Raw genomic sequence first — 26797 nt, forward strand, 5'->3', positions numbered from 1 at the left:
ATTACTTATACATTTGTTATTATTATTACTTGTAATAATTATTGCTACTTCTGTTTATCAGGAGGCTTTGCAATAAATCAGCATTTGTCTCAGGAAAAGCAAATTGCAAAGAGCATCGAACTATTTTTTAATTGGTAGAATGATTTCTGTATCTCTCATGTCTGTTCCTGAAGATAGATTATTCAAATTTTCTGTTTTATTCCCTCTCTCTCTCTCTCCTCACATCTCCTTTCTAAATACACTTCATACTTATCTGCTATACTTTCTTTCCTTTTGTTATCTTTTTCTACTTGTCCTCTTGTTTCTTATCTGCTTAGCTAGAAGATCTAAAGAAATATCGCAGCCAGAGGGTAGTGGTCAATGGCTTGATGTCCAAATGGATGCTGGTGACAATTGATGTCCCTCAGGGGTCCATACTGGGACTGGTGCTGTTTAACATTTTCATCAATGACATAGACAGTGAGATTGAGTGCACCCTCAACAAGTTTGCAGATGACACCAAGATGAGCTGACACAGCAGAAGGACAGGATGCCATCCAGAGGGACCTGGACAAGCTGGAGAAGTGGGCCTGTGTGAACATCATGAGGTTCAACAAGGCCAAGTGCAAAGTCCTGCATCTGGGTTGGGGCAACCCCCGCTACCAATACAGGCCGGGGGATGAAGGGCAGCCCTGCCAAGAAGGACTTAGGGGTACGGTGAATGAAAAGCTGGACATGAGCCACCAATGTGTGCTTGCAGACCACAAGCCCACAAGGTATCATGGGCTTCATCAAGAGAAGCATGGCCAGCAGGTCAAGGGAGGTGATTCTGCCCCTCTACTCTGCTCTGGTGAGACCCCACCTGGAGTCCTATGTCCAGCTCTGGAGCCCCCAGCACAAGAATGACATGGAGCTGTTGGAGCGGGTCCAGAAGAAGCCACAAAGATGATCTGAGGGATGGAGCACCTCTCCTATGAGGAAAGGCTGAGAGAGTTGGAGCTGTTCAGCCTGGATAAGACAAGGCTGCAAGGAGACCTTCTAGCAGCCTTTCAGTAGCTGAAGGGGGCTTATAGGAAAGATGGGGAAAATCTTTTCAGCAGGGCTTGTTGCGATAGGACAAGGTGTAATGGCTTTAAACTAAGAGAAGGTAGATTTAGACTAAGGATGAAAGTTTTTACCTTGAGGGTGGTGAAACACTGGCACAGATTACCCAGAGAGGTAGTGGAGGCCCCATCCTGGAAACATTCAAGGCCGGGTTGGACGGGGCTCTGAGCAACCTTGTATAGTTGAAGATATTTCTGCTCACTGCAGGGGGGGTTGAGCTAGATGACCTCTCAAGGTCCCTTCCAAGCGAAAGCACTCTATGATTCTATGATGTACTACAGTCTGACTGCAGCCCATTACTTGGTTCTTTTAAGTACACTTTTTTTTTACAGACTGGAGAAGAGAAATTTAATGAAACTTGTACAGCTTTCCTTAATCTGGAGTGTTGCACGAGTATACCACCACCCCTTGAACTTGTGACAGCCAGAACATTTTTGGTTTCCACAGAGAACAAGCTAATAATTTAACCATTGCGTTCCACCCAATGTTGATGAATCCTGATTTCTTGCACAATGTTGATAAATCCAGATTTCTTCACATTTTTTCGTTGACTGATGTCTAATTTTCAGTGAAGAATAAGCCCAAGTATGAACATGAAAGTGGTATGAGATGCATCTCATCTCACTTTGAACCATTTAGACTAAACTCTCCCCTAGCTACTTCTGTAGCTGATGAAGAGATATAGGCACCTCCATGAGGTGTCATTCTTCTTTCTTACTAGATCTTCCTCTTCGTGAATATTGCTCTCTAAAATTACATCTGAATATATAATCAGAGCATGGACATTGTCTGGTCATCCTGTAAGACTAAATTAATGGCAAATCTGTTAATACCATTCAAGAGCAAAGACTAAAACAGATAACCTGAGAAGCCCTCACTTTTGTAGGTACTATAGATCCAGAATCACCTAATGTCTTTCGTCTGTTCGATGCCACAGCTCTGTAACAGCAGTCCATTAACCTCTATGGCTATATGTGTACTAGGAGCCAGAGACAAGACCATTCTCTGACCTCCCAGTCAACTGCCCTGGCCTGGTTTGTTTCCATATAAATGAATCTCTTCCTCTGCAAGACAGGGTGATCTTGACCAAACTGCCGGTTGTGAATGGTCCCTTGGCTGTTTCCTGACCACTCCTATTTCTTGTCTGGAGGAAAGTGAGGTAGTTTGAGTCAAAAAAAAATTCTAGAAGCACCCTGAAATTTAAGCTTTATAGATGATCCCAAGTAAATGTTTGAGCCATGTCCTAATCATGTATTATTTTCTACTATTTATTTGGCTTTTAGGACTATGCAGGATCTATTTATTTCATATGTTTTCATCCTTTATGTAAGAGTTAGTGTTTTCAGAGACACAGCGCAGGGAAAGACGAAAATGTGTAAATAACTGTGGATTGCATTTACTGTGACCAGAACTCAGTCAAAATCAGAAGAAAGAGTGACACACGCAGCAGGTTGAGATATGTTGTCTATATGGGCAGGAAATATGGTTTCAGATTTGCATTCAACTCTTCTGAAACAGAAACGTAAAAATAGGACTGCTTCTCGTTGCATGCTTTCCCTGATGCAAACATCAGGCTGTAAAAGTCTTTCAGCTGTGTACCAAAAATGTTTGTACCAATAAATGGAAACTCTCTTGCTTCTTTTACCAGAGCTATTTTTATCAATTGTTTAACCTCTCTGGGGTTCATTCTGGCATTTTCTATTGTGTAGCTGAGATAGATCTGTTAACATTCCTGATGCCTTTCCTTGGCAGAATTCTGACCATTCTTTCCACAGTTTTGTTTTCAGTTTTGTAAATTAAGAGTTCTCTGAATTGTTTGGTTATGCAGGTTTTATATATATCCTTCTCATTCAAGCAGCTCTCTTTTCTCCTACTTTTCTAGCTGGTCTATGACACAATATAATAAGGGGAAAAAACACTCATCAGCTATAACCATATGGACAATCAGCTAATTTTTCAACCATTTTGTTTTGAAGAAGAAGCAATTTGTAGTCCAGGTGATAATCAAAGCCAGGTGATAATGGGTAGTAGCTTGTATTTAGAGACTTGTGTGGGTTTCTGAGAACCTGTGGTCCAGAACTTCTGTCCATTTAAATTATCTTCTTACGTCATGTTGCTTGATCATTGCACAACTTATGGACATTTACCTGCAAAACCATCCTGTGAAGGTGGCGGCAGATGGCAAACCACAAAGCCGTGAGGACCTCCTTCTGTGCAGCATGCCATGATTTGTCCTTAGCTCCAAAATTTGGAAGGTTTATAGTCAGATTAGTAAAGCAGTCCACTTGGGCTACACAACTTCACTGAGAGATCAGATTAATTAGACGAAGCGTATTGTCACTGCTGTTCTTTCACCACTCAGGCTATTGCCTTTACATGGAATTGGTCCAGACACACAAGCTTGTTCAGAGTTGGCTCATCTGCACATAGCATGATAGTGTGTTGTGAATCTTAACTATTCCTGGAGCGATTTGCTCAGTATCATGTAAAAATCCTCTGTCTGGGATGGAAACGGAGCTCACTGGCTCCCACCACAGTACTATAAGTCCGAAGCTTCAGGTGCTGAGTGTGAAAAAAAATCAAATATATCTGCAGCTTTTATATAATTGATATTTTACATTCTGATTTCTGCCTCAGTGTATCTAGTGTCTACCAAACAACAACAAATGAATTTCCTGCCATAAAATCTGTGAGTGGGTCAGATATTCTGGCTGATGGCCTTTGAACAACACAGACAAGTGATCAATAAAAGGTTTCTTCTCTCTAAGTGAGGCTAGGATGAAGTGTCACTACAATGCACAAATCTTCACAACCTTTTCAGCTCAGACATGTCCCATTAGTAGTAAAACAAAAGCAAAGGGAACAGAAGCATCTACTTTCCTGAGAGATCACCAAGATGCTTATTTAGTCATTTAGATATTTCACCTGAAAAGATAAAGGTCTCTGTACAATTTTTCACTTACGTGTCAGGAAATCAGAGGTAAAAGTATTGGTAATGCTAAATTTACCCCAGTATAAAACCTGGATCTCCCTGAAGAGGATCCATGTTGCATTCTGATGTTACTTAGTTTTTCATCCTATTTTTGATTAAGCTATTTCTGAAATTTCAACTTTTAGGCTTTAGAACAAAACAATTAAAGTTTATTTCCATGGAGGAGTGACAGGCACATTTTTATATTTACTGTTATTGAGAAGAAACTATTCCCTTTTTCATTATGCAAATAGATCCAGAAATAATTAGGAAGTATGGCAATGATATATGCAAATCCCAGCACTAACAATTTGTGAGATGTTCCTGTTTTATGTCGTAGCAAAGAGCTTTTGACTTTCAAAGCATGCAAATACAGTATGCTTTCTAGAGGTAGGAGGAAACAATCTCATATTATACAGTCGGTTACCTTTCTATAGAAATAAAAGCAAGGAAAAGTGCCTTACAATTCTCTCAATTTTATTTTTTGACGATAACAGTAAGAGATGAGAATAGATCTGCTGGGTCATCTTCTCTCATTTTGTAGTATAACAGGCTGCCATGTCACATACTCTTTTTCCACAAGCTAGTGGAGAACAAGCTTTTACTTTCCTATCTTCTTTTGAATGGTTCCTCATATATTCTTCATACTACGCATCTTCACATTTTTTGCCTAAAGTTGGTTCCATCAAGTGGACAGCTTCCATTTAGCATTAAAAATTCCGTGTTCCTTTCCTTTTTTTTTTTTTTTTTATTTATGGAAGGAAAGCAAACAAAATTCTCTAAGCTTCTATTTTTCAGTGCTGAACAAGGGAAGCTGTTTTTATCTTGCAGTTCGGTTCTTTCTGAAGGTCTTGACTTCTCTTCCAGACCTGCTTGAATATGGAGGGATGAATATTTTTTCCAGAATTCCAGCAGGAGTCTTTTTAGTGCCTTGTTGATATTGGCTATAGCAGCTTCTGGAAATACTGATCTAACCTAACGTGCAATCGCTACCTTCTCTTTGTAACAACATTAATGTGGTTGAACCTCACCTTTAACAGCACAAATATCATTGTTATAGCACATGAGAGTTTAAAACAGAGTAATAAACCCTAGGTGCCATGCTCTGGGTGAAGAAAGGCTCTGTCATGCATACCTCATCAGTGATGCCCAGAGGATGTGATTCCAGCATGGGGGGCTGAGTGGGACCATGGCCATGTGAGGTCCTTCTGTGACTAACCTTGGAGCATGCAATGCACAGTTAAATAAATGCTTCAAGACCAGAGATTCAGTAATAGGCACTGAAGAATCAGAAAGAACGTTGTGGAAACGATAGCTAGAAAGATGCTGCTTTCATGTGAATCTCATATATGTAGGCCTGAAATGTAGGGAATAAAACTGTGGTTTGAGTCAAGCTCCCTGGTTTTCCCTTCATCCCTGTGAGAAGTGGAGTGGGAAAATAAATAAAAATCATGTTCACACTGTTCACGTACTTGAGACCTATCAGGACTGGGCTCCTTATCAGCATTGCTTTTTCTGAACACACATCTTTCATATAATTTCTTTGTCAAATCCAGAATCCCTGAAGGATTAGTGTTCACTTTTAAAAAACTTACATGAACTCAAATTTGCATTTCCCATTTCACTCTGCCTTTCTAAGTAATTCTGACCCATTTGAGTGATATAAATTACATTTTAGAACTAGCTAGTTAATTATGCTAGAGACAGACACCTCAAAAAAAAAGATGGAGGAAAAAGTAACTTAGATTTGACTCACTAACATGTAGTCCCTATATTACAAAGAAACAGAATTTTTAAACAATCTTTAATAGTAAAGCCATCCCTACTGAAGCAGCTCAGCTTAATGTCAAATAAAGCAGGATGAAATATTTTTTTTCAGGTTTGGTGAAATGAAAAATTGGGGTGGGGAAATACTATGTACAGCTGAGTAACAAAATGTTTTCCAGATTGTTCAGAAGAAATACTAAACAAAAATATATGATTTTTTTTTTTTAGGTGAACCTGGCATGTTTTGCTTTCTGTTGAATTTTTAACCTATTTGCCTTACCTCAATTTTATTTTTACTTCAATCACTGTTTGTATGGATGCAGTTTTCTGAAATCAGGTCTAGAAATTTCATGTGGCCCCAAACAGTGCCTCCTCTTCATCTTCATCTGAGGTGATAAGCAGTTCAGAGCATCCAAGTAAGGTTCACCTCAGCCTTGGCAAATACCTTTTCCCCATCTTTTGATGGGCATGAGATCACCTGCTCAAGCAGCACATGTAACTGGGTGCTCATGCTTACAGCTAGAGAGAAGCCTTTCAAGTTCAACTGCTGACAGTGCCACTTCCTGAATCTGTGATCTTGGGGCATTTACTTAACTGTATGTCAAGTAGTTTGTATCTAAAAGGGTGAATTACTGGCTCTGAGGCCTTGTTACGATTGTAAATGAGATTTCCACACTCCCACAAGGAGTTTAACTGCTTACTCCAGTTGATTTCAGGGGGAGCCCTAGATTTAATTCCTTTAAATACTTCTGAAAATTCTGTCCTACTTAATTAACTTTCTTCAGTGCTTTGAACATGTTAAAAATGTGTATAAATGTCAAGTATTCTTGCTGTTCATGAAATATCCATGCAGTAGGTTGAAAAGTACTCATGTGACCCATATAGCAAAGACTTATGAAGAAGAGGTCAGAAGCTTGGAAGTGAGGCATTTTTTACAAACAATTAACATACTGAAATAAAAGTAAAAATTGTAATAAATACAGACTGAGACAAACAGTTCACGTAGCTACAGTTGTACTAGTACTCAAAAGTAGTGAAGGTTTATCTGCTTTTGGTATGGGAAAAGTGGTCATTTGGACTTCATTAAATTCAGCTTTAAAATTATGTAAGAAAAATCAGAGAAGAAAAAATTGAGATCCTAAATTCCTCTTTAGCTACTAAACAATGGCTTCAGTTTTTCTCAAAAGTGCTGCATTACCCTCATTTCCCAAGTGTATGAGTAGAGGATGAGTGCTCAGCACTGCTGAAAAATCAGGTCACCTTTTTAAAAGATTATGGGGTGGGATTTCAAAAGCACTCAACAGGAAGCTGTGAAAGGATATAGAGGGTGGAAGCATACAGAGGTTTGAAGCAAGGACAGGTAACCTGGAAGGAATACAGAAACATTGTCTGATCATCCAGGGATAAACTTAGGAAAGCTACAGCCCATCTGGAACTGAATCCAGCCATGGACAACAAGAAGAGCTTCTGTAAGTACATGGGTGACAAAGGGAAGACTAGGGAAAATGTGGGCCCATTGCTCAACAAGTGGGGGGACCTGATTACACAGGACATGGAAAAGACTGAATAACTTCTTAGCCTTGGTCTTTACTAGCAAGACCGGACTTCAGGAATCACAGGTCCCAAAGACCAGAGGAAAAGGCTGGAGCAAGGAAAATCCTCAGTGGAAAAGAGCTGGGTCAGGGAATACTTAAACAACTTGGACATACATAAGTTCATGGGCCCTGATAGGCTGCACCAAAGAGTACTGAGCGAGCTGGCAGAAGTCTTTGCAAAGCTACTCATAACAATCTCTGATTGATCACAATGACTGAGAGAAGTCTGCAGGGAAGCAAGTGTCACTCCTATCTTCAAGAAGGGTAAGAAGGAGGACCCAGGAAACTGTAGGAAGGTTAGCCTCACCTTGATCCCTGGGAAGGTGAAGGCTGGAAAACCATTTCACAGAATCACAGAATCACAGAATGGTAGGGGTTGGAAGGGACCTCTGTGGGTCATCTAGTCCAACCCTCCTGCCGAAGCAGGGTCACCTACAGCAGGCTGCACAGGACCGCGTCCAGGCGGGTCTTGAATATCTCCAGAGAAGGAGAATCCACAACCTCTCTGGGCAGCCTGTTCCAGTGCTCTATCAAAAAAAAACCCAAGACTGGGCCCAGTACTGACCCCTGGGGGACACCACTAGTTACAGGCCTCCAACTAGACTCAGTGTCGCTGATGACAGCCCTCCGAGTTCTGCCATTCAGCCAGTTCTCAATCCACTTCACCGACCACTCATCCAGCCCACACTTCCTGAGCTTCCCTAGGAGGATGTTATGGGAGACAGTGTCAAAAGCCTTGCTGAAGTCAAGGTAGACAACATCCACTGCTATCCCCTCATCTACGCAGCCAGTCATGCTATCGTAGAAAGCTATCAGATTGGTCAGGCATGATTTCCCCTTGATGAATCCATGTTGACTACTCCTGATAACCTTCTTTTCCTCCACTTGCTTGATGATGGCCTCCAGGATAAGCTGCTCCATCACCTTTCCCGGGATGGAGGTGAGTCTGACCGTCCTGTAGTTCCCTGGGTCCTCCTTCTTGCCCTTTTTGAAGATCGGAGTGACACTGGCTTTTCTCCAGTCCTCAGGCACCTCTCCTGTCCTCCAGGACCTCTCAAAGATGATGGGGAGTGGCTCAGCAATGACATCCGCCAGTTCCTTAGCACTCGTGGGTGCATTGCATCGGGGCCCATGGATTTGTGGACATCCAGATCGCTTAAGCGATCCCTCACACAGTCCTCCTCGACCAAGGGAAAGTCGTCCTCTCTGTAGGCTTCCTCTCTTACCTCCAGGGCCTGGGATTCCTGAGGGCCTGCCTTGGCACTGAAGACTGAAGCAAAGAAGGCATTCAGTAGCTCTGCCTTCTCTGCATCCTCCATCACCAGGACACCTGCCTCATTCAGCAGCGGCTCCACATTGTCCCTAGCCTTTCTTTTGCTGCTGATGTAGTTGAAGAAGCCCTTCTTGTTGTTTTTGACATCCCTTGCCAGCTTCAATTCCAGGTGGGCTTTGGCCTTCCTTGTTGCATCCCTGCATGCTCTGACCACATTCCTGTACTCTTCCCAAGTGGCCTGTCCCTCTTTCCACATTCCATGGACCTTTCTCTTCCACCTGATCTCCCCTAGAAGCTCCTTGTTCAACCATGCAGATCTCCTGGCTCCTTTGCTAGATTTCTTTCTCAGGGGGATGCATCGCTCCTGAGCATGGGGGAAGTGACGTTTAAAGAGCGACCAGCTCTCTTGGACCCCCCTGCCTTCGAGAGCCCTGGCCCATGGGATTCCTCCCAGTAGCTCCTTGAAGAGGCCAAAGTTAGCCCTCCTGAGGTCCAAGGTTTTGATCCTGCTTATCGCCCTGCTTCCTCCACGGAGGATCCTGAACTCCACCATTTCATGGTCACTGCAGCCGAGTCTACCTCCAACCTTCACATCCTCCACCAGTCCCTCCTTGTTTGTTAATACAAGGTCCAGCAGAGCGCCTTTCCTTGTTGATTCCTCCACCACTTGCATCAGAAAGTTATAATTGATGCTCTGTAGGAACCTCCTGGATTGCGCCTGCCTAGCTGTATGGTCTTCCCAGCTGATGTCAGGGTGGTTGAAGTCCCCCATGAGAACCAGGGCCTGTGACTGTGAGGCTGCTTTCAGCTGCCTGTAGAAAGCCTCATCAATTTCCTCCTCCTGGTCAGGTGGCCTGTAGTACACACCCACAGTAATGTCACCTGTATGAGCCTGTCCCTTAATTCTAACCCATAAGCTCTCAACTCATTCCTCATTTGCCCCCAGGCCAAGCTCAGTGCATCCCAGTTGCTCCCAAGCACATGAAAGACAAGAAAACCATCAGGAATAATCAGCATGCATTCACCTAGGGGAAGTCATGCTTGACCAACTTGATAAACATGTACGATAAAATAACTGTCCTGGTAGATGAGGGGAGAGCAGTGGGTATTGTCTACCTGGACTTCAGTAAGGCCTTTGATACTGCCTCACATAAGATCCTCATAGACAAGGTGTTCATGTATGGGCTGGTTGAGCAGATGGTGAGATGGACTGAAAATTGGCTGAATGGTCAGGCCCAGAGGATGGTGATCAGTGGCACTAAGTCTAGTTGGAGGCCAGTAACTAGCAATGTACCCCAGGGGTCAGTATTGTATCCAGTCCCATTTAATATCTTAATTAATGCTTTGGATAATGGGGCAGACTGCATCCTCAGTATGTTTGCTGGTAAGAAAAAACTAGGAGGAGCAGCAGATACACCAGAAGGTTTTGATGCCATCCAGATGGACCTTGTCAGCCTGGAGAAATGGGCTGACAATAACCTCATGAAGTTCAACAAGGACAAGTGCAAAGTGCTGCACCTGGGAAGGAACAGCCTCAGTCACCAATATACGCTAGAGGCAACCCATATGAAAAGCAGGTTGGCAGAAAATAAGCTGGGGGTCATGGTGAACACCAAATTGAACATGAGCCAGCAATGAGTCCTTGCCATGAAGGCAACGAACGGAATCCTTAGCTGCATTATGAGCTCATTGAGGGAGGGATGTGCTCCTTCCCTTCTACTCAGCACTGGTGAGGCCACCACACCTGGAGTACTGTGTCCAGTTCTAGGTTCCCCAGTACTGGAGAAAATCCAACAAATGACCACCAAGATGGTCAAGGGACTGGAGCATCTCTCCTATGAGGAAGGACATAGAGAGCTGGGATTGTTCAGCTTGGAGAAGAGAAGGCTCAGGAGGGATGTTATCAAAGTCTATAAATACCTGAAGGGATGATGCTAAGAGAACAGAGTCAGGCTCTTTTCAGTGGTGCCCAGTGACAGGACCAGAGGCAATGGGCATGAACTGAAATACAGGGGGTTCTCTCTGAGCATCAGGAAACACTGCTTTACTATAAGGGTCACCAAGCACTGGCACAGGTTAACCAGGGAGGTTGCAGGTCTCCATCCCTGAAGATATTCAGAAGCTGTCCGGACATGGTCCTGGGCAATTGGCTCTAGATGGCCCTGCTTGAGCAGGGAGGGTTGAACGAGAAGACCTCCAGAGAGAGGTTCCTTCCAATAGCAACCATTCTGTGATTCTTTGTTTTTGTGATTCTGTGAAGCCATGGCTCTCTGTATAAGGAGGAGGAGATTTCTTTAAAAAATTTGCCTTACCGTTAGAGTTCAGCAACTGATTGGTTTAATGTTTGATGGCAAACCAAAATCTAAACATATAAATGTATTGGTTTGGGTACAGCAAAACATCTCTTTCAAGATAATATTTTACCCATTACAAAAAACTTATATTCATATTAAATACTGAAATCATTCAAATAAGCAATTCCAATATTTATTATTTAATCTTTTTTTTTATTATTATTTCTTTAAGTTCAGAAGAGCTATGGGGTCTTTTTTTTTTAACAACATAATGGATTTAACCATTGTTTCTTTCACCCGTTTACTTATCAGGGTCTTTTTTAGCCATATTTGTTAATCTGAATCCAGGTAAGATGTCCACAGTTGCTCTCAATTTTGGAATACATACTTCTCACTGAGAACCTTAAGGAAGAGAAAATTAGCTAACAGATCCCTTTGGAAATACAGAGTAATATTCATTTAGGATTATTCCAACAGCTGTTAGATGTCAGTATTGTTCCATGGAAGTCCAGTTTGAAGTAGATTTCTCTGGCTGTAAGCAAGATAGCTCTTCAACTGTGAAGTTTGGTAGAGGTAGCTGTTGGTGTTCAGCACCTCATCTATTAACAAAAGACTTTAAATTACATACTCAGTGTAGCAGTAATCATTAGAGCAGACTCAAGATGCACGACAGAGATTTAATTTCACTGGAACTGTTCCTAATAAATTCTGCATGGTGCAGAGTATTTGAATTACATTTTTGGGTAGGCCAGAAAAAAAGTATAAGGAAAAAGGTGGTGCTGTCTGAAAATATTCATTAAGATCCCTTTCAAAAATTCAAATCAGGTATGATACGTACATTAGGCAGTCTGATTTTTTTTCAACAGCATAATGTATTTAACCTTTGTGTTTTTTTTCATGTATTTGATTTTCTACTGTTTGTATATAATGAAATGTCTTTTTTTCCTAAGCTTTGAACACTGCTGCATAATACCCTGGGGAGTTCTCCAGGGTTATTAGATCTATTGCTTTGTCACAAGTTACTAGAGGCTGCACTAACTCTCCCCTCTGTTTGGAAAGCTGCTATACTATTTCTAGTCCTCAGCAATGACTAATGTGATTAGTACCTTAGGGAATACAAACAAAAACATTCGCAAAGTATATTTTGCAACATATAGGAGGGTAAGGCAATCCTCAAAACAAAAGTTGCATGTTCTTGAAGACTGTCTAATAACATTAACCTGAAATCGCTTGGTTTAATTGCCCTGTTAAGCAGTTTATTGCATTACTTATGGGATAATAGAATGAGTTCAAAGTGGGTTCATTGCATTATCTTATAAACAATGTAGCACATCATTAAACAGGATGATAGAAATCAACGTATTTTATAAGAAACAATTATGAAGGCTCGTGTAAAGCCGCTAATGTGAATAGTAGAATGACCTCACTGTGAAAGGGAAAGATGTCCTTTGTAAGGATAAAAAGACAAAGCAATGTCAAATCATAATTCCCCAGAATCAGATTAGGAGCACAGTTCTCCAGAATTGTTAGTTTCCCTCTAGTCTGATATGCTGCTCTTAAGTCTTCACCCAGAAGTATACTGAAATCTCTTGGCTTACGGATAAGAATTTCAAATAGGTACCTTGTCAGTTCTGTTCTTAGTGCATTCAGCACAGATGTGTGACAATCTTCCAAGCATCTAACTTGCAAACACGTGATGATCTATTTTGACTTGTGTATCCACAGGGAGTGCAAATAGAAATGTTCAGGAGAGGCCGAAGAGAGAAGGTAGCTGATCCAATCTACTCTGGAAAAAAAATAATTTCATGTTGTCTGAGGGAACTGATAGTGCACAGAGAAATACTAGCTCAATATCACCTTAGTGCCCCTCAGCCTGGTGTATCTGCGCCTTCTTGCCATGACATCTTCACACTCCTTTTACTACAGCCCCAGGAATTTACAGGTATGCACATGAATGAGGGGTACAGTTTTGTTCTCCATCCCTTCAGAAATGAGAATAGATCGAAATACAGGAATATCCTTCCAGAGATCAGATCCAAAGTGAGAGGGGTTGAGTGATCCTAACAGGTCTGCAAAGTATTTGCCTGCTGATCTCCAGTGCCTGAAGGTGATGGGGGGAGCGAGTCCAGGAGATGTCAGACCCCCCTGGCTGAATGCCCATCTTCTATTAGGAGCATTTCATGCTCCACCTTTCAATAACTGCTGCAGTGCTGCCCATTTCACTCAAACCGTGTGCTGGCATTTCCATGTACACTTGAGGTGGTTTTAATTAATCAAAGCAGTGTTCAGAGTGGGGAACTAGCGGAGAAGTGATTAGCTCCATATATTCTGTCTCTTTCCTGGTTTGCAACTCAGTTGAGCAATGCAGAGAGTTCAGGGTCTAACTTGGGCAAAGACCATCTTTGTCTGTCAAAAGTGACCTCCTGACTGTAAAAAATGGTAGCAGGGCATTGCTGCCTCATGGCTTGTGGTGAAAACATAGGCCGGGTTCCTCACAGTAAACTGTGCATTTATTCCCTCAGAGCACATTTCAAGAAATAACAATAAAACTCCTCTCTAATACAAGGGTTTTTGATGGAAAGTTCTTAGGTAGGAGGAACAAGCTCCAGTAAAAAAGATTTGGACAGAAATAGTTAAGATCCAACTCTATAAACAAAACATTGTTTGAACTATCTGTATCTGCAATGGGAGGACACAGGGACAAAACACCCTTCCTGTAGTCACAAATATGTGTAAATCCCTCTTGCATACTCTCTGGGAATAAGGTGGCCAAAGACTTTTTTAATCTGCACATCAGCCTCCAATTCATTCATTAAAACAGTTTTCAGTTAGCTACTGTCAGCTTCTCTACACATCTAGAATTATAATCTTGTTTTAGCAGTATCATATTCTTGCCTGACAGAGAATATAAACTTCAGGACAGGTATTCACTCACACATTGGCTTTAATTTTAAATTTTAGAGGAAATACTTTGATTTACACAGTCTAAAACCAAAGGAAAATCAGACTCTTCTAGAGAACAGGAACGTGTTTGTCCCTTGTCCATGGCATTCATGGATAAAAATGTTTATCATCTTTCCTAGCCAGCAGTGGTTAGAAAGTTTTGCTGGCTTCCAGCTCAGCACAGCAAAGCCATTGCAATTACCCTTGGGAGCTACTCAGGGAAAGTTTTTTGATTGATGAAGCCAGAGTGAAGACAATAGGATGGAACCTGTTCGACTTGTCATTTCAGCAGCAATTTTGAGGTTACTATGTGTTGTTTACAAGCCAGGTAACCATGCACCTTGCAGGCAGGGATTGTAACGCAAATGCCTAGGTGCTGTACAGTCATTTCACACAAAAAATTAAGGGTAGGTTACACAGAGGCTAAGCCTTTATGTCCAACAATTCAGATCAAAAATGTGACTGACAAATGGTGGAAGTGGTAGCAGTTATAAGGCTTCAGGAGGGCAACAGATAGATTTTAGGAGGCTGAGAATCCTCTGTCCATGCCTTGGCGTGTTCATACCCACTGGCCTTGGGTTTGCTCATTAACAGAATGGCTACGCATAAGCACCAGCCACAGGAGATAAAGGAAGGTGGGAGAGCTCTGTGCCATGCACCTGGCACTGGCAAATAATATGAACATACAGAATATTGACATTGGTCATGGCAGTGAGTGGTTTGTGGCTAAATGAAACCACTTTATAGAAATCACTTTATGGACATGGCTTTGCTAATGAAATATTGTGATTTAACATCATTGCATTTGTACAATTCTGTAGCTCCTCATCAGCATGTGGGAAGCCCTGCTTTAAATACAAAAGTATCTTTCAAAAGGCCACAGTATATGCCCCTGAGTATAAGAACAAGATTTTATTCTGTAGTGTCCAAAGACTCCTTGATTAGAACTGTTTCATTGTAGGCTGCCACATCAGATGCCTTAAATCTTGTTGCTCTCACTTACTCTTTCTAGCCTAGTTCTGGAGCTTGACATGCCAAGCTAAGGGAAATCAATTTTAGTGCCTGGAGAAAAGAAAAAGTGATATGGAAGGTCATTATATCTACCCATTGCTCTGCTACCCTCCATCCCTGAAAGGAAATTTGATAAAAATGACAGATCTGTGGTGCAGAAGATTTCGCTGCTCTCCGTCAATACCACAGGATACTGAGAGGCATGGAGAAGTGATGTGATATGCTATTTTACCATTTTGTATTTTTGTTCATAATAACAAACATTTAAAATAAAAAAAATAGTCCAAAACCAGACATTTAACTCATGCAAACCAAAAAGGTATCATGTTACATTTTGTGACTGCTGGAAAATCAACTTAAACAGCTACCTGAAAACTACCTTTGTGGCCTCTCTGAATGGCCTTCCTTCCACCCCTTGGCAAGAGGAGCTACACGCAATTTCTCTGCACCTTTGCTTCTGCTGCAACGCTCCTGCAGGAACTCACTTTTGACTCAAGCATATTCCTGAATGTCTAGCTTGAACCTCGTACTGGATCAAAATTAAGCTTAGAAAGACTGAGACACCATAAAGGCACCAGCCTAAATCTAGGTCAAGCTGAGTGCAGATAGAGTGGAAAGTTTGTCTCGGAGGGAGGGATTAATTTCACCCATCTTTAGGAACCTGGCCGTTAGTTCTTAAGTCTGAACAAGTCTTTTCCTCTAGAGTCAGTGGAGAGGGAGGCATCTCCAAATAGTGATTCATGCATCCTAAGGCAAGTATTGAATACGTGAGAAAAGTTTCCACCTGAAGTGCCTGTTTTTCTTCAGCTGTAGGAGAAGAACCCTTGTTGAGCCTCAGTGACTAAGTTTAGGGCAGCTGAATGTAGGGGAGAGGAAGATCCCATTTATCCCTGCTGTGTTGAAGGCATTCAGGTTGCAATTCTTTTCAGATTTCCAGGGTCTCAAAGGAGGCTTTTTGTATACCCTAAGAGAGTCTGCTATATGAACATGAAGAACAACAGATCCAAAAGTTGCTGTTGTTGCTGTGACTTTGCTGCAGACTAGGAGAACTCAGCAATTAGCAAGTAGTTTGCTGGTTAATTAACTGTGTCGATATGTGTTATATTATCTTAATATCCAATTTATTTAGGATATCTGTGCATTTGATTTTCTTTCAAAACACGCTGTTATCAGATTCCATACCTCTGTATTCTCAGATTTGTTGTATATATTTATGTAACAAATACAAAAAAAATACTAATATAAATATCTAACCAAAGCTCAGGGAACTTCTTACCATAAATGACTGCAACAAAATTTCATCAATATAAATTTAAATGATACACAGTTAAACACCCAGAAAAAAACCGTTCTATTTCAATGCTATTAAGGGAAGTTTCACAAAGCTTCCTGCCAGTCTTCCGTACTTCACAGCTTACCCAGAATATGTTGTACTTTGGAAGAAAGCACAAGATCCTCAAAGAGGCACTCTGCTGTGTCTCTTATAACACAAGGGATTCAATTCAGGCTCTCTCGGTTAAAAACTATGTGGCAGAGTGATGTGGGAAAAAGGCAGGCTACTTTCATGTCCTGTATGTCTTTATAGATGATATCCCATCAAAGCCAAATCATGCACATGGCAGATCCCAGAATCTCGTGTTTATAAACTCTTGGATTATAACAGTTCTGGAAACTCCTTCAGAGCAGCTTGGGCAGCCTGCACTCGCATGCCTGGCAATTTCAAACTCCTGGTTTGTAGGGCCCATGTTAATGGCATAACACGGGATCAATGTGTAAAGGATGCAGTCAAGAGAAGCTGGGAGCAGCCTCCTGGAGATCTGAGGGGTTTTAGTTCTGTGTGATACCTTTGCATTACTATTACTTTGTAATACTGTAGGAATTAGATTTGTGGTAACTCATTGCCATTTTCCTCTATCAAATTTTAAGCCTTTTAGCTGATTTACATCAAAGCTGTAAGAGAGGTGAAGGTCTCAAGGTTATGAAGCTTTTGTAAAATTTATGACTACAGGGAACTGTGTAGAGGAGAGAGGCTGTATTTAGAGTTCAAGTATCTTCCACACTGCTTGACAGCAGAGGCTGGCCAGGCTTCAAGTGTAGCTTGCGTGCCTGCCAGTCAGCATGTGCACTGCTCTGATCAGGTCAGAAACCATTCTGGGGATTGCTCAGCTGGCAGACTGAGAGAAGTGTGTACGGACATGGCAAAATCTGGGATTGCTGTGGTGGAGATAACATGAAGATGAGGACAAGAGCTGGAGCTTTTGCAGGGGTAGAGAAGGCACACAAAATGCTTACCAGATCCCATCGTTTTTTCTTCTCATGAAATTCCTTCAGGGAAGTGTTTAATGAATACAGGTATTCATTGTGCAGAATGAAGCATCTGCCAGTGGCATTTGTCTGAAGGCTGGGTACTGTATGAGCAAAAAATCTCTCTACATCATAGAAGTTTCCCAGAAAAGATCATCTGTCATGGTGATAGCTGCATGGTCTTATTCACTGAAGCCGTAGTTTGTTGGCTATAAATGTTTATGAGAGTGTTCAGTGTGAGGAAACTGATTGGTTTCACATACACTATTCGTAAGACCATCAGATAACAGCTTTTATTTACTACTTCAATAAAGTAACCTTAAACAAAGTGTCCCGATCTGCTGTGACTAATCTACCCTGCTTTGTATCTCCCTCTGAGATTTATCCTGTGAACAGATTTATAGTTTTAGTTAGCCTTGGTTTCAAGTGTCATCTATCCTAATCCTGCAGTGGAGGTAAATGGGATCTCCTCTGTTCTCCTGCAACAAATGCTGCAAGCATTCCCTGTCCAATCTGTGTGATCCTGTTAAGGTTCAAACAGAGCCATGCTACTATTTGGAAATTTGCAGAGATAAATGGTGCTACTGCTATTCACATTTCTTCTTTCCTCTGAATGTAAAGGATACTTGACATCAGTAGATGGATGGCCTGAGAAATTAAAAGTCAGGAAAAAGGGGTACTATGCACATCTGTGTACATATAGATAATCTGTCTGTACATGGCAAGTCCAACACTTCTGGGGTTTTTCATATTCTCTGTGCCTGTGATAGATGGAGGATCTGGGCATAGCAGGAAGTCTGATACAGGGCATACCATGTGTTTTTTCGTATTTACCCATTCTGACATTAGGTTACAAAAATGTCAAATTCTCAGCTGGAGTAGAAGCTCAGAACAGATGCTATCCCCATCATTAAATGTCTTGTAATGTTAAGGCAGTAGATGTTAGTGTGATCACTGAACAAACAAGTATACCTTGCCTACTCCCTTCCCTATGGGCATTCACTTGTGAAATAATCCTTCTGTGGAAAGACCTAGAGAGCCAGGAGGTTTTCCCTCCTTGTCTTTACCCTTCTGCCACTCCAAAAGAAGCCAATGTTCAGAAGAAAGACACCAAAAAAAACAGCCCATGACATACTTGCTTTTAAATGGGTTTGCTGGTTTAACTTGAGTTGCAAACCTCCCATGGAGAGTTTTTTTCTGAAAGTGATATTAAATTATTAGAGGAGCCTGGCGTCAAAGAAACTAATGGTGAAGTGTCCTTTGCTAGAGTGTGGCAAGGATTTTGTTGCCTGTAGTGATAGTCAAAACCTCTACAGCAACACTTTTACAGCTCAAAAAGGTATGGACTACTACTGTACTATATTTTACCACTTATTCAGAATGAGCTAGCAGTTGGTTGAAACAAAGTAGCATTATCCTTAGTTTCCTTCTTTGATGTCAGTGATTTGACTTCAGCTTTGCCAATGGGCAATACTCTGGAAAGGTGTGTCATGCTTCTAAAGAAAGAAAATTCTAGTATCAACAGTTTGAAAAACAAGAGCAACATTAAGCTTGGGTGACCCACTTCGGCTTTGAATTTGGTCCTATCTGCTGTTGTCTGGAAGGAAATACTCAGACAAATGCAATACTTTTTATTGATGTATTTCTTTATTTTTATTTTTATTACACAATTCTGTTACTTGAATCAGGCTTCTATTGTCTGGTTTTAGCCTCCATATTATGAAGGACATATTATAGAAAGTTCCAAAATCATTTCAGCACTAAAAGGCTATCATAGAATCACAGAATCACAGAATCACAGAATGGTAGGGGTTGGAAGGGACCGCTGTGGGTCATATAGTCCAGTCCCCCTGCCAAAGCAGGGTCACCTACAGCAGGCTGCACAGGACCTCATACAGGAGGGTCTTGAATATCTCCAGAGAAGGAGACTCCACAACCTCCCTGGGCAGCCTGTTCCAGTGCTACATCACCCTCAGAGGGAAGAAATTCTTCCTCATGTTCAGATGGAACTTCCTGTGCTTCGGTTTGTGCCTGTTGCTCCTTGTCCTGTCAATGGGCACCACTGAAAAGAGTCTGGCCCCATCCTCCTGACACCCACCCTTCAGATATTAATAAGCATTTATAAGGTCCCCCTCTCAGCCTTCTCTTCTTCCTCAACCTCTCCTCGTAGGAGAGATGTTCCAGTCCCTTCATCATCCTCATAGCACTCCGCTGGACTCTCTCCAGTAGCTCCTCATCTGTCTTGAACTGGGGAGCCCAGAACTGGACAGAGTACTCCAGATGGGGCCTCACTAGGGCAGAGTAGAGGGGGAGGAGAACCCCCCTCGACCTGCTGGCCACACTCTTCTTGATGCACCCCAGGATGCTGTTGGCCTTGTTGGCAGCCAGGGCACACTGCTGGCTCATGGTAAACCTGTCATCCCCCAGCACACCCAGGTCCCTCTCCGCAGAGCTGCTCTCCAGCAGGTCCACTCCAAGCCTGTGCTGGTGCATGGGGTTTCTCCTCCCCAGGTGCAGGACCCTGCACTTGCCTTTGTTGAACCTCATCACGTTCCTCTCTGCCCAACTCTCCAGCCTGTCCAGGTCACGCTGAAAGGCAGCACAGCCTTCTGGTGTATTCACCACTTCTCTCAGTTTGGTGTCATCAGCAAATTTGTTGAGGGTACATTCTAAGCCTTCATCCAGGTCATTGATGAAGAAGTTAAACAAGACTGGGCCCAGTACTGACCCCTGGGGTACACCACTAGTTGCAGGCCTCCAACTAGACTCTCTGCTGCTGATGACAACCCTCTGAGTTCTGTCATTCAGCCAGTCCTCAATCCACTTCACCGACCACTCATCCAGCCCACACTTCCTGAGGATCTTATGAGAGACAGTGTCAAAAGCCTTGCTGAAGTTGAGGTAGACTATCCCCTCATCTACCGAGCCAGTCATGCCATTGTAGAAAGCTATCAGATTGGTCAAGCATGATTTCCCCTTGGTGAATTCATGCTGACTACTCCTGATAACTTTCTTCTCCTCCACTTGCTTAATGATCATATCCAGAATGAGTTGCTCCATCACCTTTCCCGGGATGGAGGGGAGGCTGACCAGCCTGTAGTTCCCTGGGTCCTCCTTCTTGCCCTTTTTGAAGATTGGAGTGACACTGGCCTTTCTCCAGTCCTTGGGCACCTCTCCTGTCCTCCAGGACCTTTCAGAGATGATGCAGAGTGGCTCAGCAATGACATCCGCCAGCTCCCTCAGAACTGGTGGGTGCATTCCATTGGGGCCCATGGATTTGTGGGTGTCCAGATTGCTTAAGAGATCCCTCACACAGTCGTCGTCGACCAAGGGAAAATCATTCTTTCTGCACTCTTCCTGTTACCTCCACGGACCGGGATTTCTGAGAGCTGGCCTTGGCACTGAAGACTGAAGCAAAGAAGGCATTCAGTAGCTCTGCCTTCTGTGCATTCTCCATCACCAGGACACCCGCCCCATTCAGCAGTGGCTCCACATTGTCCCTAGCCTTCCTTTTGCTACTGATGCACTTGAAGAAGCTTTTCTTGTTGTCCTTGACATCCCTTGCCCTCTTCAATTCCAGGTGGACCTTAGCCTGCCTCGTTGCATTCCTGCATGCTTTGACAACATTCCTGTACTCTTCCCAAGTGGCCTGTCCCTCTTTCTACATTTCATAGACCTTTCTCTTCCATCTGAGTTCTGCTAGAAGCTCCTTGCTCATCCATGCAGGTCTCTTGCCTTCTTTGCTGGATTAGTACGATTGTTATAGCACCCAAAAAGTAAACAATTCTAAATAGACAGAATTGGCATCAGGTCCTATTGTGCCATTTTCATGCAAATCTGCTGGAGGATTTTAGAGCAACTTCTCGTGAGGCCAGAGTCTGAGAGCTGACATACTGGGTCAGACAATTTTTCTAGCTGTAACTGGTCTCAGACAGTGGTCAGCAATGGACGCATAGGAGAATAATAGAAGGATAATAGCTCATTAAGCTCAAATGTCTGAAGCTGTCTTATCTGTGTGTCATATAATAAGGCTAAGAAGCTGCTCCTGAGCTGCCATTGCATACAGCTTGGAATAGTAATATAAAGCAATGCTTATTTCAGCTTGGCGTAACTCAGATGCAGTACTCGGAGGAGCTGCTCTAGCACTGGGACAGCTCAAGCGGTGGGAGGCAGTGAACACCTCAGTCCTTCAAACCTGCCTTTCTAATGCACTAAAATCTGGGCAAACTTGCAGTGATTCTTCACCAACAGATGCTTTTCCAGCTCCTGGGAGTCACAGTCACCCAGGGCTGGAGACTATGGATGGAGCTGCAGTCTGTCAGTTCAAGATTTTATCAACACAAAAAGCTCTGCTTATTCATCATCTAGTAATTCAAAGGGAATAATGGCTATGGTCCACCTGAATACATTGAGGACGAAATACCACAGTTTATCTTTAGAACAGATTGAGGTGTATTAGCTCCAGGGAGGCCAAGGCAAAGGGAAAAATTAATTGGAGGAGGATAGTGTCAGTAGTTTTCTCACTATGCTTTGTGAGCAGGAATGGAATTATGCAACATGTCCATGCGGTAAAACCCAATGAATATTTTTTCTGAACAGTATCTTTCATCCGAATTCCATCTTTCCACATTTTACAGGAGATAAACTTGCTACATTTCTATAATTTGTGTCAGCCAGCACAATTAATGCCCCTTACAAGCCTTAATGAATTAAGCTTTTTGCATTTCAGCATGAAAAGGAAGATGACAGAGGAAAACTAGCGTAGCTACATAAAAGAAGCACCTCTGTGAATGTTGCACTGGGCATTTAAACAGGCAGCAGAGGTGAAAAATTACATTTTTCAGCATTTATAGTACTGACAGTCTGGATTCTGCGGGAAAAAAAATATTATAAAAGTGGAGATTATCTCAAGTTCACCAAACAGAGAAATCTCTCTTGTCCTGTGTATGTTAGATAGTACACTGGAAAAATTGTGCTTAAAGCACAAACAGCAAATTGGAAAATTACTTGATAGCTGAAAAAAAAATCATATTATCACTGAAATAGTGAAACTCAGCCTTCCACAGAACAGTCCATTGCTTTATCCAGTTCAGTGGCTTATGAAAAACTGATACATAAGCTTCATAATAGACTTAATATTTTTGAGGTTGCCTGATCTCACATGGTTTGTGCAGGAAGACATCAGAGTAGGAGCTTATAGTGCCCAACACTGCTTGCATTCACAAAGCCCAAATGAAAAGGGATTTGCATGGAGGCAGTAAGAAGGTTAAGAGCGAGAATGAATCTTCCTTTCAACTTGCAAGCAGAGAGAGAGGTAATTTGCAGTTTCTAACCATATTCTACGAACTACTCTGCAACAGCCCTGCTAATACAAGCATATGTCCCTTGAGAGTATGGGTACACAGCTTGTTCTAGCATCATGACCAACAAATGCTTGTGGATACAGCATCTTTCCCCATATTCCCTAACCCAGATGGGCTGTTGAAATGCTGCATTTCTCACGTGTTTCCTTCCAGCTCCCTGTGGTCACGCAGAGAGCTGCAGGAGCTGTGTAACGAGCTTTGAGAATGCCAGCTGTGAAATTAAGGGGAGAGAGCAGGAATTGTTTCATGCTATCTGTTTCCCCTACTCTTTTTTTTTTTTTGATATTATTGCTTTCACACTGTGACTGTAGCATATGAAGAATGAGATAATTGAGCATCTTCACATCTCACAAGCTTTTATACAATGAATATTTATATATGCACAAAGGCATATAAATATGCACACAGACGTGTATGTGAATGTAGTTAAATGCATGTGTGTAGACCCCTGTATTCATTCACATTCAAAAACACCTAAAAGGATGATGGGAAAGAGCTGTCTTGTCCCACTGCATCAGATGCTCCAGTCACAGAAAATCACTGACATAGATACAAAAATATATGGTCCCCACTCAGTGTTCAGGTCCTTGTTAAGTCCCTGTCACCCAGTGATTTCATAATTCTTGTGCATAAAACAAAGAATTAGCATAGACAAGCATCAAGTCTGCCGTATATGCAGGTAGGTGTCATTTTTTTTCTTGTCTGGTAATAACATAGATAATTCAGAACCTCTGGAAGGAAATGGTTTCAGGTTTATGTGATAAAAGGACTGTTGTCCTGCATATTCACTCCCAGCTCATCCTGTGCCCAGTGGAAAGGCTTCTTGGTTCAATCAGCAATAACGTGCAGCTGTATAAACTTGAATTAGCATGTTACTTGTTAGCCCACTACAGCTCCATTTTTAAATGATCCCTACTTCCTCAGGAAATGCATCTGGAATGAATGTACTTAAAAATTTACTTCAAATGGGAAAAAAAGATGTTCCTGTGGTAAAACAATGGTACAAGCAGAGGCCTTTTCTTCACATTTTTGCCTATGCTGGAAACTTTGAGACTGGATCCCATTAGATGACCAACTGGGAGCTGATATAGCCTATTATTTTCCATCAGTCTGGCTTTCCTGTTTCTTTAGGCATCTTCTCCCTGGAGCTTCAGGCAGAGAGTTTTCAGATTCAGACAGAAAGGACACACTGGAAAATCACCTCTTAATTATTAACAAAAGTAAATCCTGTGAATGTGTCTGTTCAGGAAAGGACTGTTCCTGCTTTTCAGGAGCACATGATGTTTCTGGAAAGCTCCCTATGTGACCTAAGTAATAAATGTATTTTCAGGGAAGAAAATTCTGTTTTCCAGTCATCTTTAGTCCTTTGCCATTCCCTAGAGTATCTGCATGACATAAAAAATAGAAGTATCCCCAGAGACTGGAAAGTCTGAAAAGTCCTGGCTACTTGTGCCAGGGAAGAAGACTGGTGGGGAGAAAATCAGAGTCCTTCCCACTTCTGCTCACACCGGCTCTGTGAATCTCAGGGTATTTTGAAACATATAGAATGTCGTCAAAAACTTTTTTCAACCTATGCATGTTATTCTGCTCACTATAGCATGGAGGTGACACACCATTTTTTTTTTCTAAATTAATGAGAACAGCACTGAAGGTATCAAAATGGTTTTAGATCTTGGTCTATAATGTGGAAAAAGGTCACCTTTTCAGACTGAAAATGAATGTACAGGTGTGGATTTTGGGCAACGAATTATGCACAAGTTTTGTGTGTGAAAGGGAAAGGGGCAGAGAAGAGCTGGGAAAAGAGAGAGAAATTTGGGAGTCAAACCCTTAGCAGTCAGATTTCAGGAGAAAAGAAGAAAATATCCTATGATGCATGCACACGCACGTTCATTTGAATGGGAGCTATGCACATGTCAGTCACAAGATGGCCAGGCACTTTTGGCTAAACCTTAAGTAAACTTGGACTTTGCTTTGAGTTAGAAATGTCTAGCCAGATAGTTCATATTCCTCTCTCTGTTGAAGACTACAGCATGTCATCAGACTTTGAGGCCGCAAAGGAACATAGAAACATCTGACAACCTCATGTATAACTTAGAACTTATGACTGTCCTATTTTAAATATTATGTGGGGGTTTTGTTTGTTTTTGAACAAGGTAATATCTTTTCAAGAAGCAACCAGTCCCAATTTTCATATTTGCAGTGGTAAGTCTGTACAATCTCAGGTAAATCGTCCTAGTGATTCTGAAGACACGTGTTTGCTAGCTGCCTGCTTTTGATCTCAGTTGCTAACTTCCAGGCCAATGGTGCCATTTGATACTACATATTAGTGAGTTTCTCCTTTGAAGATACAGAATCACCTTATTTTATGACATGTGGTGAGATCTAAAAGTGTGACTTGGGGACAGAAGGAGGGAGGGACCTGGCTTGGCTTTTTGGAGTTGCATGCAGTGAAGGGCGCAATGATTTTTTCTTGCAAAATATTGGTTACAAAATTTAAATTTAATAACATCAGAATGTGTTGTGAATTTTATCATTTCAGAAGACAAAACAGAAAAAAAATTTTAAAGAAGTATTTTTGATATTTCCTAAAAATATCTATTTTTTTCAGTTGGAAGAGAAATTATTTTTTCAGGATTTCCCACTGTTTTGATTCAGAAAATTCAAAAACTTTAAAATCAAAATAATTTTAAATTTTAGCATTTAAACTAATTTAATCTATAGTGGATGACTGTGAGTTTTCTTAGGCTGATTGTTTTTCTTTCTTCAATTGCCAGTGTCACAGATATAATTTATTTGCCCAGGAGCCTATCATGACACAGCTGGACACTTCGTCACCTTGAACAGTACTTAGTTCTATGGAAAGAGTAAAGTTCCATCACAGTATGTTTCAGATTGTAGAGGGCTGAACTGCCCTCTCATAAATATCCCTCTGTCACACTGGTTACAGATGAACTCTAAAGCAGTTACACCTCTAACACAGCTGTCTCACAGGTCATAGAATCATAGAATCACAGAATGCTTTGGCTTGGAAGAGACCTTTAGGGGTCTTCTAGCACAACCCCCCTGCAGTGAGCAGGGACGTCTTCAACCAGATGAGGTTTCTCAGAGCAACGTCCAACATGGCCTTGAATGTTTCCAGAGATGGGGTCTCCACTATTTCTCTGGGCAACCTGTGCCAGTGTTTCACCATCCTTGCTGTAAAGAATTTCTTGCTTGGATCTAGTCTAAACCTACCCTCCCTTAGTTTAAAGCCACTACTCCTTGTCCTACTGCAACAAGCCCTTCTGAAAAGATTTTCCCCATCTTTCCTATAGGCCCCCTTCAGGTACTGAAAGGCTGCTAGAAGGTGTCTCCGCAGCTTTGTCTTCTCCAGGCTGAACAGCTCCAACTCTCTCAGGCTTTCCTCCTAGGAGAGGTGTTCCATCCCTCTGACCATCTTTGTGGCCTCCTCTGGACCCACCCCAACAGCTCCATGTCCTTCTTGTGCTGGGGGCTCCAGAGCTGGATGAAGGGCTCCAGGTGGGGTCTCACCAGAGCAGAATGGAGGGGCAGAATCCCCTCTCTCAACCTGCTGGCCACACTTCACTTGATGCAGCCCAGGATACGGTTGGCCCTCTGGGCTGCAAGGACACATTGGTGGCTCATGTCCAGCTTTTCATCCACCAGCACTCCCAAGTCCTTCTCCCCCAGCCTGTATTGGTAGCGGGGCGTTGCCCCGACCCAGATGCAGGACCTTGCACTTGGCCTTGTCGAACCTCATGAGGTTCACACAGGCCCACCTCTCCAGCTTGTCCAGGTCCCTCTGGATGGCATCCCGTCCTTCTGCTGTGTCAACTGCACCACTCAGCTTGGTGTCATCTGCAAACTTGTCCCAGTACGGACCCCTGAGGAACACCACTTGTCACCGGTGTGCATTTGGACAATGAGACGTTGACCCCTACCCCTCTGGCTGGGACCTTCTGACCAATTCGTTACCACTGAACAGTCCACCCATTAATTCCATATCTCTCCAATTTAGAGAGAAGGAAGTTGTGAGGGACTGTGTCAAAGGCTTCACGGAAGTCCAGACAGATCACACCCATAACTGTTCCCTTGTCCACTGATGCAGTCATGCCGTCATAGAAGGCCACTAGGTTGGTCAGGCAGGACTTGCCCTTGGTGAAGCCATGCTGGCTGTCTTGAATCACCTCCCT

The sequence above is a fragment of the Opisthocomus hoazin genome, chromosome 1, assembly GCF_030867145.1.
Source record: "Opisthocomus hoazin isolate bOpiHoa1 chromosome 1, bOpiHoa1.hap1, whole genome shotgun sequence".
NCBI lineage: Eukaryota > Metazoa > Chordata > Aves > Opisthocomiformes > Opisthocomidae > Opisthocomus > Opisthocomus hoazin.